This window comes from Aythya marila (genome assembly GCF_965140915.1).
Source record: "Aythya marila genome assembly, chromosome: 3".
NCBI lineage: Eukaryota > Metazoa > Chordata > Aves > Anseriformes > Anatidae > Aythya > Aythya marila.
In genome coordinates, this window is record NC_139044.1 from 87,346,360 (window position 1) to 87,359,181 (window position 12,822).

The following is a 12,822-nucleotide window of genomic DNA, read 5'->3' on the forward strand; positions in this document are numbered from 1 at the left end:
CAGTGGAACCAGACTTACAAACACATATATTAGTTTCCTATGAGTACAAACACTGTGTGATTCAGGCATGTAGTTTCTGGACATAACTCCCCTGATGTACCATTTCCCGGAAAGGAAAAAATATAGTGCTGGGCACTCAGAAGCATTCTTTCAGTTGGCAGTCTGGAAGGACTTTTTTTTTTTTTTTTTTTTTTTTTCAGCTCAGCAAGTGTTAGGATTTATTTCTTCAGGTCACAAATTCAAACTGTGAGAGCGGGTTTGTTCTGCATGAACTAATCAGCCAACTGCCCTTTGAGCCAGAACAGCATTTAAAGGAAGATGAGAAGATACACGGTGATGGCACATGGATACTGTGAGAAGGCATAATGTTCTTTTGTGATGACTGGGGCAGACATACTGGTGGGCAGAGAGTGGAAAAGGGCAGTCCAAACTCTGTTACTTCATCACCTCATCATTAATTTCCTGACCTTTAAAAACTGAAAGAGCCTTTGTAAGATATACCTAGTTTAAATCTTAGGATTTTGTGCTGTTTGTATGCTTATATGCAAAGATAACATAAAGCCATATCCACAGGTAAGAATTTCATGTTGACATGAATTTTGCTTCTTTTGTATTGGGTATCTTGTGTTAAGCATAGCTCCTAGAGATCAAGAATATCCCAGTAAGTGAAAGGAACCCCTCAGGAGAGCAGCAATACAGACTGGCTTCGCCTACAAGCAGGAGACTCTCCTCAGCCTGTTCCAGGATGGTAGGAAATGGTCTTGGTTCATTCTGTGCAGCAAACAGTAAGTAGTAGAGGTCCAAGTATCCTTTCCTGCAAACATCCTGAGTTTCTCTGAACTCACCTATGGATAGCTTTGCCATCTTATTACACTACTAAGGGTACAGAAATCCTGTTGTTAAAGGAATGTCCAGTTAAATTGCAGAAATCCTTGCCACAAGTTGCTAAAAGTTTACATGGGTTCAAAATCAACTGGACAATCTCATGGGAGAAAACTTAATCCAGATCTAATAAATATCAAGATCAAAGTCTCCGAGTAGAAGGCCTCTGGAGGCTGAGAAACTATTATCACTATATGCTTGCCCTTGTGATCTTCCCTAACTGTTCATTATTAGCTACTGTCCTAGTGTCATTGCTGGACACAGTTTTACTAGGCTTGGTTGACCTTTTGCCTGTCTTATGCTCTGAGAGTTTACAATGCATTTGGCTTCTATACAGATGGATCATATTTGGCTACTATATAGTTGACTGCTGTAAAACTGAATTTGCTTCCAGCTGTAAATCCAATGGGTTTAGAGATCAGGAAGAGCCACAGATAGATAATATCTCCTAGGGTATCCCTGCACAGTGCAAGTTTCAAGAGCACAGTAACCAGATACAGCAGGTCTGGGTAAGAATTCAGTAGCAGGATAACTGACTGGGAAAAGTTAAAGATACCAACAATTCTAACAGAGATCATAAAAAATGGTGGGGTAGGGTTTGGCTCCACATTTAAATTTAGATGTCTGCTTATACACCAGGTGTCTAAATTCCCCATGAAGAAAAAGGTAATCATGTCAACTGAGAGTGGTGCAGCTAACCCACAGGGAGGCTCCTGATGGCTGCTCAGCTGACTCATGCTCCGGGACCAGCACAAAAAAAGGATTGATTCTGCTGCCTGAATTTATTTGTCCAATGCCATCTGAGATGCCCAAAAATATCTGAGATATCTACTAGGTCTGGTAGATATGTCCTCAGACCTGGGAGGCCTATGCCCTTCAGGAGAAGTAGCTGGAGAACAGGGAATGTCAAGTAGCAGAGGACACCTCTATTTACCCTTCTGAACTAAGCCCTAGGTCTTGACCAACTGTGCTGGAGGTATAGATATGCTGCACATACCTACCCACCTACAAGTAAACTTCTATATTTAAGTGTGTTTATCTGGATCTGAGGCTCATGGAGGGTATGCTAGAAAGCCATGAGCACCATGGACTGTGTTGAAGAAAGATTATCTCTGGTTACTCAAACTATGACACTTAGCTTGCCTTGTTTCCTGCTACTCTGAGCAGAGCAGCAATATAACAGCCCATTTTTAATTAGTGGTAGCATCAGCTAGCAGCAAATCAAATTTCATCAGAAAAACTTTAAAAAAAATGAAGTCACCCAAATATTAGGAATTATGCATTTGGTCTGGTCTCAATTTGGTCTCAATTAAAGTGCTTACTGAGGTTTTTGGTTTCCCTCAACCACTCTCAACATGATATTGTTTTTACAAAAGCAGGTGATTTGCCTCTTCCTTTACTCCTTCCCATTCCAGGAACTCTGATAGCTTTTGTTATAACAAGAAGTTTCTTGGAGGTCCACCAGTGCCAAAAATTCAAGTTAAATCAGTCCACCCAGTGCTGTACTACATCTGCTGTGCATTGCTGGGAACCCTCTGCCCTTCTTCCCCACTGAGGGTCTCTGGTCCCCTCTGACCATGTGCAATAAAGAAGCCAATAACAGCATAGCTCTCTTTTCCTTCTCTTTAGTATTGGTCCAAGGGAGTTACCTACTCATGTATACCTTTCCCAATGGAGGGTAGGGATGAAAAGAGGCAAAGGGAGAAGGGAGTGAAGAAGGGGCGTAAGCAGAAAATGCATTGGCATAAGCTTAAAAACAGTGGAAGGAGGGAAGAGAACCTTCCCAGTCTGCTGGAGTTTTTTTCACACCTTTCTCTCCCATCTTCTTCACCTCCCCACAAACTCCTCCCCACAAAACCACTCATCTGGCTGGGAATAGGGAAAAATAGTGTCTCCATTTCTGAAAACAGCCCTCCCTGGCTGTGTTTCCCTCAGTGGCAGGAAAGGCAGGCAGGCAGATCATTTCAGCATTAGTTTAACTTGCCAGGAACAGGTGTAAGATAAATGAAAATGAACCTCTCTCAGAATGAAATCAGAGTCCAAATAAGAAGTTGCAACATTTTAAAGTCTCTTCTGAACATGTTAAACTGGCATGGCTTTCTTATCTAAATGTACTTGTAATGGAAAAAATAAATGATAAATATTTTATGATTCTGTCCTCACCACATTTTTATTCAACATACCTCAGGTGCCATTTGTCCTGGTTTAAGTAAGAGAGCAAAATATTCTTCTGAACTTCATTTCATATTCGACTTGAATTTGAATTTAGGTAAAAACTCCATGGTATTTCTGTATTTTAAGAAGACTTAAAAAAAAATCTATCAATATTTTCCTCTTGTCTTTTAGAGACAAAACTGTAAAATCAGGAAGAAAAGAAAACAAACAAACAAACAAACAAAATGAAAAACCACAGATGGCCAAAAAGTGGATTGTGGGTAAAATCCTAATTTTATGGAAATAAATAGCTGCATTTCAAGTAACTGAACTGGGACTAAAGTGCCATTCTGTATCTTGTTGCAAAGCACCAGGAAAGTTTGAAAAGTGAGTGAGTAATGGGCAGTGTAGTTCCAGATGTCTCTGTCATGACTTATTAGAAGACAGAAGTTTCTGAAGGACATTTATTTCTTTGATTTTTTTCAAGCTAATATGTTGTGGTCTTCCAAAATGTTAAGCATCTCCTCAGCCACAAGGCTGATCTTATTCGATCTTTAGAAGTATCTCTCACATTACTTTCTTTGCAGATAGCATCCTCACTCATTAACTCCAGCCTGAGATTCTGGATCTTGGCAGCTCTTGCAATGCTTCTTTTGAACACTTCATTTCAAATTAGATTTCAAACAATGTATTCTTCCATTTCAGACTTTTCATCTAGTATCACTCAAAAAATAAAAAAAGATATTACATGAAAGCTTTGTTAAAAGTTACTCGGCAAAAGTTCCTTTATCTGACAGCCACTGTGTCAGATTGGGAGGGGTGGGGGGTGAGGGACAGAAAACCAAAAAAACTATGAGCCCAGAATGCATGTGTGCAATACATTTTACTTCTATATTGTCATTAAAATCTCATTAAAATAGTGACATGTAAGTAAAGACAAGTGATTGAAGCCCAGTAAGGCAACAACCTGAAAGTTGGCAATAGCTCATAATGGATGTACCAGTCTGAGCTCTCCACTTCAGGGGAATAAAGGGAGGTTGATGTTAGGCCACCTTACCCTGCTCAAGCATGGTGAGAAACTCATGGTCTTTTGGGTTACTTATGGAAACATGGCTAGCATTTCTAAACTGTAATCACCTCCAATGGCAACAGCATGACCAAGAGATTTATAATGGTAAAAAGTGAGGCCTTACAAATAATCATAATGGATTGTTTTATTTGTAATTTAGTTCCAAAGCAATGTCCCTACTAAGGGCTTTTTGGATGCTGTGAGATTTTAGAGCATCATGGTAATGGACCCAGATAAAGAACTTGATTGGAACAGATAAAACGGTGAACACAGAAGTTATACTTAGTTATAGCCAAACATCCCAAAACCTTGACATGCTATCAGGACAACCTCTGTAAAATTCAGGATAATACCAGGAATTAATGACCATCTCTTACTTGCTCAAAGCTCATGTACATAATCAACCAATAAACAAGCCTGCAGTCTCTCCTTATCATTCATACCCTTCAAAGTCTAACATATAACAAAAAGTTAGTAACAGCTTTTTCCATATTTAATGCAGGCAAATGTATTTATATAATTTAAGGCCTGTATTTAATGTTGATGGGTTGGAATGTCCTTTCCTTCTAAATAAAAATGCCACTTTGAGCCAATATAGATTAAATTAGTCTTGTGATATTTTTTCTCTGTTTTTATCTAAATGGTAAATGAGCAGTATTTAATAATTGTAGGATCATCACTATGTCACCAAAATAGTGTTTGCTATAAATTCACAGAAAATTCCCTGAGTTTGCACTTATTAAGGATATGCAGAAAACTGCATTTGTTGTCATTTACTATATCTGATTCAGTTGCAAAACAGTACAGAGATGCACTGAGCTAGGACAAGAGTAGGACACGTCTGCCCCCAAAACTGCAGGAATAAGCAGAAAATCCCCAAAATGTGGTTTATCTAGCCTTCAGCTTTATTAATGCACAAAGGAAACACACTGGCAACTATATAACCAAATTTAGGCTGTCCTTCTAAGGTCTAATTTTGGTCTAGAGACATTATTTATGAACTAGAGAAAAGAGATGTCTTGTAGTGGTCATTTCTCATGAATAGTTCTCAAGACAATTCATTACCCTAAATTTCAAAGTTACTTATGAAAAAAAAAAAAAAAAAAAAGAGTTTGATTCTGTGTTGTAGCCACTGGTCTCTATAACCTACTAAGATAAGAGCACCAAGGGTGCTTTGAAGTCAGTTCCATCTGGTTACAACAGCCCAGGTTATACACGCATATTGCAGCACAGTGAGCAATTATTTTTACTTGATAAGGGTTTTAAATAAGTTTTAATCCAGATTTACAACAACACCCACATAGAAATAATTAACAACTTTATACTCTGAGTCACAAAGAGGTGTAAGTAGTGGGAGGGAATGACCAGCATTTTAGTTTTACTAATATTTCTTCATATACCAGTCCTTCCAGTAGCTTCATCATGTTTATTGCTATTCTCAGAACTCCCTTCAATTTGTCTACAACAATCTCAGCAGCTAGCAGGCTGTGGCCTAAGGGTATCATCTAATCAATGTAGAAATGTACTTTGAATTTTAATCAGACACTATAGCACCAAGTTAAGACAGCGCACATTCTGGAGCACTATATTTCAGCATGCCACACTACAGAAGCATGATAACAGAAATGCATTCAAGGGGCTCTGTCCTACACTGATATCAATTGGCTATTTAAAGTAGTTGAAGTGTAGCCTAATGACACCTGGCTTAAGCCATGTAGCAGTATGTGAAAATATGGTTGTCTTTTTTCAGATACCTAAATTGAAAAATCTGTTAATACACACTCATCTACAGGAACAGGAGCCTTTTTCACAGCCTAGTAACATATTTGGCCCTGGTGTATTTTATGTTCCTGTAGGCTTGCTAAAAGAAAAAAAAAAGGCATTTATAGAGTTGAAGGCTTCTGAATAACCTAATTGAGGGGTATTCAGAGAAGGAAATAATGGTATCATTATTCATTGAGCACTTGTTGAGAAAGGTCATAGAATGGAAAAGGTCATTTCATCATAACTGGCTACAAAAATGTTTTTAGCTTCAAACAAGGGATTAACCACTTCCCTCTATTGGTTCAAGAAGGCAAAAAATAAAATTCACCATGTGAGCATGCTGTAATAGTTAATTTGAAAAGAGGCAAATTGTAATGTTTTTACCAGGTGGCAGTTCCTTTGCTCTGTGAATAGTCCCATTGCTATGAAATCAGTGGGATATTTCACATAGTTATAGCAACAAATTCTGGCCTAATATAGGATGAACTTCTAGTGACCTTGTCTAAGCATTAACCTCAGAAATCAAGAATTTTCAATATTTTTATCTTAAAAATATCCAAAATATTAATTGAAAAATATTTTTAGGAATAAGCTTGTAATTAAATCTCTGAATAGAGGCTTGATCAATAATGCCATATTTAGAGAGATGATGGATAGTGTTTTGTAAATTGTTCCATTGGAAGGAGCATAACTATTTATTGATACAGTGCAATCCAATATGTGCAAGATTGTCAAAATCTGCAAACTGGATTTTTAGAGACTGTTCTGGAGACTTATAGTCTTTCAAGGTGACCTGAATTCACCCTCTGAAAAATAATATTCTGAAGTGTTGTTCTTATGTGTTTAATAACAGAAACAGTTTAATGGCATCTGTTGAATTATATCACCTGAACATCTCTACAGTAATTTGGGAGAGGCAGGAAGCTGAGTTCTGCACCTCCCACAAAAAGCTGAGTAGATTTGCAGGAACAAGGCCTCACTTTTGCAGAAAAAAAAAAAAAAGAAAAAAGAAAAAAAAAGAGAAAAGAAAAAAAGCCTAACCATCATCATCATCATCAACAACAACAAACACAACCAAGCAATATGAGATACTCTTGAGTCTTGCCTACACTCATAATAATGGTGTTAAGGATCCTGGCAAAACATGCTTTCAGCGATGTCTGAATATAGCTTTTCTTTCTGGTCAGGGATCAGATGCCAGACAGGTTATGATTAATCATCACCTACTAGTAAAAGTAATTGGCAGGATATCTTCAGGAAATTCTTGGGATGGATGACGCTGTTTGATTTCTGCAGATGTTGTTGTCACTCCAGCCAAAAGCTCTTTGGGTTTTCAAATATATGACACTCTCTGGATGGAAACTGTATTAATTGTCATTGCAGGCAAAACAAGTTGGTGATTTTGCTTCCTGTTGTACTTTTTTTTTTTTTTTTTTTTTCCAAGATGTAAAGCATCTTGGTATTTTTAGAAGTAAGAAAGTGAAATAGTTTTGCGTACCAAGATAATTCTCAGTGATAAACACAGATGAGTGTAAAAATTGACTTTTATGGCTATAGAAAAACGAAAATAGGGCTGCACAGTAATGGCACAGAAGAGAAAGAAGTTAGAGCAGCATGTGTAATACTGTCTAGGCACTGAAAAGGAATTAAAAAAAAAAAAACACACTAAGTTACTACTTCTATCGATTTTTCTTTTTTCTTTTAGCAGTGGCTACATTAGTCACTGACTTCAGTTCTAAGGACTACACTAAATCTGATCTGTGTACAGAAACTTGGATTTTCTTACTCATCAGATGAGCACTACTCCAGAGATTAAATCAAAAGAGATGAACTGTCTTGCACCTTTCTCTCCATCCCTATTTTTCATTTGCATTGTACTGGAATAATATGAATAAAGAAATTATTTTAGTGTGAAGTGAAAGTAACTTCTTAGAAATATGGACATCTCTATGGGATACATATTCATTTTAAAGAGTCAAGGTGGGTCTATTTAGAAAAGCAGTTAACTAACATATAAAGTTGACTTTTCTGGCAAAAATAAAATAGGAATTAAAATTATTTGTGATGAATTGCAGTTAACTAACATATAAAGTTGACTTTTCTGGCAAAAATAAAATAGGAATTAAAATTATTTGTGATGAATTACATTGAAATTCACAACAGGCATATAAAATAGCATATGGTGTTATTTACATGATGTATAAAACCTATATAATATGAAATAATGAAATAATATAAAATAAGTATAACAGTAAAATATGCAATAGGTAATGTTTCATATTTTTTTCAGTGCCATGGAAAATAAGCACTGCATTAAATCTTATGTATGCTATAGGAGGGGTTTTGCAACTGTAGCTACTCTAAGCATTAGTTAGAGCACCGTGTCCTGACTCTGAAACTCTGGATTTGATGGGAGCCCAGAGAGCACGGTGCTGGGGACAAGGTGCATAACGTGTCACCTGGTGAGCCCCTCCATGCAAGGCCAGAATAATCCAAGCCCCAGCAGAGCCTTGAGCTATGTGGGACCTTGCCTTGGCACCTGGGGTTGTCACTGCACCCCAGTGCAGGTATCTGAGCCAGGGAGCAGGCATCCCCTTGGCTGAGGTGGGCAGTCATTGATGAAATACAAAATAGATAATGCCAGCTTAGCTTGCTCTTCCACAGTACTTCAAATGGGATGAACAAGCATAGAGACCCCTGCCACACAATCTCAGCACACACATAGATGCTGCAAATTCTCCTTGGAGGCTTTAGGTGTTTTCCATACACTTTGTTCCAGCCTGAGGGTGAACAATGACAGATAGTTAGCCCTTCAAGATTCATCTATTATACTTGTGCCTTCCACTTTTACAAAACTTCTCCCCATTGCCAGATCCCATCTGTGCATAGTTCTCTCCTCATCTCATGTGCTGTATATCCTCTATGTGCAGCCCTCTGATAAAAGAATAAAGAAGTCACACACTTCCTGCATGCCCCTCTCCTTCCAACTTCCAAAGCAATTTATCTCACACATCTGATTCCTTCCTACAGCATCTCTACAGAGTCTCCTATCTCCATCCCATTTCAAATTCAAGAAGTGTTTGGACAAGGTTCTCAGACATACGGTAGTTTTTTTGTGGTCCACTGTGGAGGCAGGAACTGGACTCGATGATTCTTGTGGTTCCCTTCCAGCTCAGGGTATTATTCTATGGTTCTATGATTTCAAGCTGTGGTCTAGGCTTATACATACAAGCAATAGGAGATTGAGAGGAGGGAATGGAGGGAAGTGGCCCTAGGGGAACATAAACCAAATCTGTCACCTAAAACTGAATTCACACAGACTGTTTGCTAAACAGTTGTTCATTTGTTTTAAAGCTAGCCCAATGCTTACAGTATTTCTTCATCCCATCCTAATGAAAAATGATTAACTTAAGATTTCTTGACTCAACCACAGAAAGGAAGCATACTGTCTTTCTAAGTCAAGGAGGAGACTACCTCATGTTTCTCTAATATATGAAAACCTCAGGCAGCACCACTAAATTCCTATCTTCACAGGGACCTTATTCTGGTTTTGCTACTTTCTGAATAAAACCCTTTGGCATACAATGTAATCTCTGAAAAAAAAAAAAAAAAAAAAAAAAAAGGAATTGGAAACAAGTCTAAGCCAATTGTTAGTAAAGCTATCCAAATACAAGAAATTTGGAATCTGTAGGCCAAACAATTTCTTAGGAGAAAAACATTATTTTCAAAAAGTCAGTATTGGACATTTTTTAGAAGAGAAAATTAAATATTCCTTTATAAAATTCCAGAATGAGGAAGATGTGTAAGATGTAAGATGAAGAAGATTTTTTAATCAAGGTTTATAATGAGAGCCTAATTTCATCACCAAGAATAGATCAACTGATGTTACTCAATATGCCCATGAACTAAAAGTATATGTACACCGTTCCTGTGTAAAAGTAGATGACCTAGGTTGTGATGACAAAGGTATCAAAGTAATGTTGTTTTGCCTTTTGTTGTAGAGAGCCAAAATACTTCTCAGTGGGATGAGAATCACAATAGCTCAACAAATACTGAAATTTAAATTATAGTAATGATTACCATTTTTGATTCAGTCTGGATAGGGATAATGACTTCAGTGGGAACATTTTCCCTTTGTTTGTAGCATTAGCAGTTAAGGTTCATAGCACTGTTGAGTACACACTCTTTCTGTGGACTGAATAAGTCCTCAGCAAACATCTTAATATTATTAACAGCTGGCTCAATAAATCTTAAAAAAAACTAAGGGCCTCCTGCAAGCTAAGATTAGGTTCAATTACAGGCCTTTCATGGATTTATATTTTATTAGCCTTCTCCAATAATTGATCTTTAACATTATTGATATGCACCTGCCAGAAGAAATAAAGCACTATTTATTCAGTATGAGTTTTATTTGGCTTTAAGACAGACTGACAGAAAGACATTTAAAATCGTATCTTAAAATCGTATCTTTGACCCAGTGTTCACCAGCCCAGTTTGTGTCCAATGGGGACACAAACCACAAGCAACACATGCAACTCCTTCCCATAAACCCTCACTTACTCTGCCCAGTAACCATTTCATGCCAGAGAAAATAAGCCTTACAAAGAAGGGGAAAGCAGTCACCTTACTATGTTTGAGGCTTTTCCCTGCATGATACCAGACCTTTGTGAAAAAGGCTGTTTCCCACCGAAGAACTCTACAATGAAAGGCAGCAGGATTGATGGCTGGATGCGCACACCTGATAAATACCCATGCTCATCAGGTCAGAATGTAACAAAAGGACAAAGTTATAAGCAAGAAAAAGCGAAATAACTTGTCGTGGCAAGGTCTGTATTGAGAAAGGACTGAATAATTTGGAGCAGTTAGTCAGAAGACAAATATGAGATGGCAGATACAGGTATGCAAACGAGTGAAAGACAAGAAGATCTGTTGGATGACTCCTATTTACCCTTCCTTATAAAAATGAGATCAAAAGACAATTTATATCTGATAAAAGGTAGCACAACATGCAATTAACTTGTAAAATTCATTGCCACAGGACATAAAAGAGTAACTGGAGAAAATTAAAACTGAGATTGGATGTTTCTCTCTGAATTACTGGAATTAGGTTTTTCAAATTCCCCTATTAGTGTGTGATTGTTTGTTTGAACTACAGGTATGAACAACCCACTGAGAGGACCCTGGCGGCATTCAGCATGCAGAAAAACACCAAACCAAGCTCCTGCATTACCCAACCCAGTGGGGAAGCAGCGCTATCTGTGGGCGCTGGGCTCCTACAACAATACAGGCAGACTCCTACAGGACCTGTCCTCTTGCAGCCTTTCTGCTCACCCTCTGAACATGCAGGGGAGGCAGCTGGCAGGGTGTCTGGAAGCATCCATTTCATGTGTTCCCAGGTTGTGCTTAAAGCAAAGGCAACACAGCAGTACGGGAACAGAAAGGCCAAAAAAATGTGGGATGTGAAAAAGCCTGTCTGAAAGTGAAAGTAGGCAGAAATAATTGGGGATGGGCAGGGGAAAGAAGTAAAGTTGCTGAAAAGGGCAGGGGAAACAAGAGTTCTTTGAGAGAGAGGAAAAGCCTGTTTGTAAGTGGAGAGAGGAGTGATGGTGTTAAGAATCGGGTCTCAAATTTGCAGGGGGGAACAGGAGGTATCCAGGACCTACCTGAGCTATCCAGTGCAGGAGCCAAAGGTAGGAACAGAGGTCCCTCAATATTACCTGGCAGAGATAAATTCCTACACCATGTTTTCTGGGCCCTCCTCCATGCTGACTAAAATCAGAGCTTGCATTCCTGTCCTACACAGCCATTTTGGATGTCTACACAGACAGCATGAACATCTCCTGGGACTCCTTTGTTTCCATAAATACAGAATTTACTCAGAGATTTCCAGCCACTCTTTATCCCCAGCCACCATCTCGCCTGCATTGGTGGGTGGATAGCCTACGAGGTACTACGGTGCCAGCAAGAAGATTTATTTTTGGAGAATACTAGTGCTGTAATCCTGAAGAGAAGCAGGCGTGAGCACAGCATTAGCTCCAGTTTTCTCAAATTCCCCAAGATGACTGGAGGCAGTGGTTGTCTCGGTCAGGACTATATATGGGGACCTTTGTAACCTGCCACTTTGCTCTTGCTATGTGCAGTTCCTGGGGCAGGAGGGGCACATAGATTGCTGCTGTGATCTGCTGAGAAGTGATGGGTGCCCTGGAGCAGGAGCAGAGGTTGTGCCCTGTGCTCTCTGGCTGCTTTCGCTGCTCTCTTATTTGTCATCTGTGAGATGTGGCCCCCCTTAGTCCTCATGGGAAGGGCTTGGAAGTTGCTCTGTGCTGCAAAGGCCTGTATAGAGCAGAAATAGCTGGGGAAGAAAACCATAATTATTCCTTATGGTGATCAGGTGGGACCTGTGTCCAGCCACAGGCCACCTCTCAGCCACCCTTGAGACTTCCTGGTGTGGGAGATATGAAAAAAAAAAACAAACACAAGCTCTGTTCAGCACTTATCAGAAAGGGAAAAAATGTAATCTGGTGGCGCTATTGTAAACCCAACAAGACGCCATCTGAAAATGAGATCTTAAATACAGCAAGCCATGCCACTCTGCATGACAAGCACTCCATTTTCACCTGAAGTGAAGCAGTCCCCAGTGTGGGGTCTCACGAGCAGGCTGAGCTGGTGGCGATGAGCCTCGGGCTGAAGCAGCCCTGCCATCCCCCTGGCTGCTCCCCAGGTGGCCACAGGCCACCAGAATGAGGTGGCATGAGTGGGCAGCTGGAGCTGCCTCTTTCTGTGGCAGGGCTAGAGGGTTTGGGCCTGACTCAAATAAGCATTTACACTGTTTTGGAGCTGATGTGTGTTGATTTAAGTGAGGTCTGGTGGGCGCCTTCCCTAGATATGCTGCTGACAGCACTGCTGTCTCTTGGTAGAAATGTCAAATCCTCGCTTTTGAGAGTTTAAGCAAA

The 12,822-nt window shown here is 39.3% G+C and overlaps 1 protein-coding gene across 2 annotated transcripts in view; it reads right to left on the reverse strand.

Moving 5' to 3' along the window:
* Positions 1 to 12,822, reverse strand: part of KCNQ5 (potassium voltage-gated channel subfamily Q member 5) — a 291,673-nt gene that overhangs the window by 50,852 nt on the left and 227,999 nt on the right. The window lies entirely within an intron of this gene.